We start from the raw sequence: 3,248 nt of genomic DNA, 5'->3' as shown, positions 1-3,248 counted from the left end.
AACCTGTTAATTTGAATGATGACCAGCCAAAAATCTTATTTGGGCCAAAAGTTGAAGGAAAACAACAGGAAGGGGGTGTTCCTCCTTTTTATGTTAGCCTAAATATTCTTGATAAGATCCTCCATAATTCTATGTTAGATTCAGGGGCTTCCCACAACTTAATGCCTAAAGTTGTTATGGAGAAGTTAGGACTTGATATTACTAGACCTTACAAAGACCTATATTCCTTTGATTCCAGTAAAGTAAGATGTCTAGGTCTCATCAAAGACCTGTGTGTTACTTTAGGTCAAATCCCAACCAAAAGTCTGGTAATGGATATAGTGGTTGCAGATATTCCCCCTAAGTATGGCATGTTGTTGTCACACTCATGGGGAGCAAAATTACAAGGAACCCTACAGATGGATATGACCTTTGCCACCATACCAGTTTTTGGGCAGCAAAGAAGATTATATAGGGAAACCTTGATGAAATTCATGGTGAGTAGTGAAGAGAAATCTCACAACTATCCTCTTTATTCTATCCACTCAGATTTAGACTCTTTCATTCTTTATAATGATGGAGACATAAACACTCAGGTGATCAAAGAAGAAACTGAGATTCCTAAAATAAATCCAAAACAAACCCAAATAATAGAACAAAACACTCTTCTAGAACCTCTTTGGAACATGAGTTTTGATGGATCTTGTAGCAAATATGGTTCTGGAGCAGGAATTTGGGTAGTAAACACAGGAAACAATCATGCTGAAGGAAATTCATACAAGCTCAACTTCTAATGTACCAATAACATAGTGGAGTATGAAGCCCTTATATTAGGATTGCAATTGTTGAAGCAACTAGGTACCAAGAGGATCTCCATTCAAGGAGATGTTGAGTTAGTTATAAAACAAATTAAAGGAGAGTATTAAGCTAAACATGCTAGAATGATAGCATACATAAATGTTGTGCTTGATTTTCTAGAGAGTTTTTTGGATTATGACCTTTCTGCAATCCCTAGAAAACAAAATATCATTCCAAATAGTCTGTCCTTTTCAGCCAGCTCCTCTAAAATGCCTTACCCTAATCGAGAATATACAGTGGAAGTGAAACATCGACCAGTTGTACCTAATAGCATGAAGTATTGGCAGGTGTTTGGCAGTGATAAACAAATTGAAAGTTTTCTGCAATCTAAAGATGAGTTTCAAGATGATAGTATTGATTTGGAATCTGAAGTAGAAAATCAAATAGTTGTACATTCTAATATAGAAAGGCAGATAGAAAAATCAGATGTAAATATACATATAGATAAAGTTGTAAATAAATTAGAATTGCTTGAGATAGATCCAGAAAAGGAAGAATTTGAAACACTTCAGCTAAAAGATAATATTTTACCTAGAGGTCTTGTTCCACTAGAAGAATTATTTGATTTCAATGATGTGGAAAAAAAGCCTAAGATTGAGCCCATAGGAGAAGCAGTAGAAGAATGTAACATAGGCAATGAAAAAGATCCCAAAATCATAAAGCTATCTAAATCACTCCCAACTGCTGAAAAACAAAAATACATTGCTGTATTCAAGGAATTCAGTGATGTTTTTATCTGGAGCTATGAAGATATGAAAACATATGATACAGAGATTATACAACACAAAATTCCAATTAAAGAGGATCATAAACCATTTAAACTAAAACTTCGAAGAATAAATCCTATACTGATGCCTTTAATTGAGAAAGAAATTAAAAGAATGTATGACTCTAAAATCATAGTTCCTCTTAGGTACTCTAAATGGGTTTCCAATATTGTGCCAACTAGGAAGAAAATAGGTGAAATCAGATTGTGCATAGATTTTAGAAACCTTAACAAAGTTTCCCTAAAAGACAACTACCCTTTACCAAAAATGGATCATATTCTACAGAAAGTAGTTGGGTCTTCTAGGATTTCTTTATTAGACGGTTTCTCGGGTTATAATAAGGTTTTAGTTCACCCTGAGGATCAAGATAAAACATCCTTTACTACTCCATGGGGTACCTTCATGTATGTGAAAATTCCCTTTGGGTTAATGAATGTTGGAGTCACATTTCAAAGAGAAATGGATATTGCTTTTGCTGATGAAATTGGCAGGTTTATTGCGATCTATCTAGATGACATTAATGTTTATTGTGATCTATCTAATGCCTCTTGAGGGTTGGAAAGTGTCAGAGGGAGAGCCATTGACAAGAATGGAGAAGAAGGTCGTGGAGACGAGGGACATGATCTATTGAATCTAGTGGGTGCTAAGACCAAAAGCTAGGAGGATGCTTTTGGTGTAATCCTAATTGAGCTTGTCAAAGGCCTTGGACATGTCTAACTTTATGAGCATTCCAGGATTTCTTGAGCCATTTGAGAGAGTGGATGGCTTCATGTTCTATAATTATGCCGTAAAGGATATGTCTTCCTTCAACATAGTCAGATTTCTCTAGGGATATAAGGGAGGGGAGAATGGGGCTTCAAATGGTTAGCAATGAATTCAGTGATGATTTTGTAAATAACATTGCACAGAGTTATGGGACGGTATTTACCTGGGGATGTTGCATTGTCCTACTTGGGTATCAAAGCTAGGAAGGTGGCATTGAAGGCTGGAAGGATGTTTTTGTTGATCCTTGATACTTCAACAATTGCATGGATTTCACTATCAAGGAAGTGACAAAATTGTTTGAAGAAGGTGACGGTGAATCCATATGGTCCTGGAACCTTTCTTTCTTCCATCTAGTGGAGGGCCTCCATAATCTCTGTTTCTGAAACAAGGCTAATAAGCATTGTGTTCTGATCCTCGGCAACTAGTTTGGGGATGTTTGTTATGATCTGGTTGATGGCTTCCCTACATTGAGGAAGAGGATCTTACACAATATTTGTAAAGTAAGTTACCAGTTCCTTCTCAATGTCCTCATGTTTCTCCACAGTTTTTCCTGCTTCATTACGAAGAGAGGTGATGTGATTTACAACCCTGTGTTGTATTGTTGATCTATGGAAGAATGAGGTGTTTCATTCCCCTCTTTGAGCCAACTGATCTTTGATTTTTTCTTCCAGTATATATCCTCTTATTTGTAGCATTCCTTCGGCTATTTGGTAAGAGTTGCTTCCTTCCCTTCAGCCTCCTCAGTGTGTTCATTCAGAATAATCTCTTATTGAAGGGTAGACATTTCCTTTTATAAAGTACGTTTTTCATGGAAGATGTTGCCCAATTGGTCCTTGTTCCACTTTTTAGGAGGAGTTTGATCTGTTTGAGATTTTTTTG

Source organism: Pinus tabuliformis, chromosome X, assembly GCF_031772625.1.
Source record: "Pinus tabuliformis cultivar Carrire ecotype Pingquan chromosome X, CPIR1, whole genome shotgun sequence".
NCBI classification, from domain to species: Eukaryota; Viridiplantae; Streptophyta; class Pinopsida; order Pinales; family Pinaceae; genus Pinus; species Pinus tabuliformis.
Note: the sequence above shows the minus strand (reverse complement) of the source record.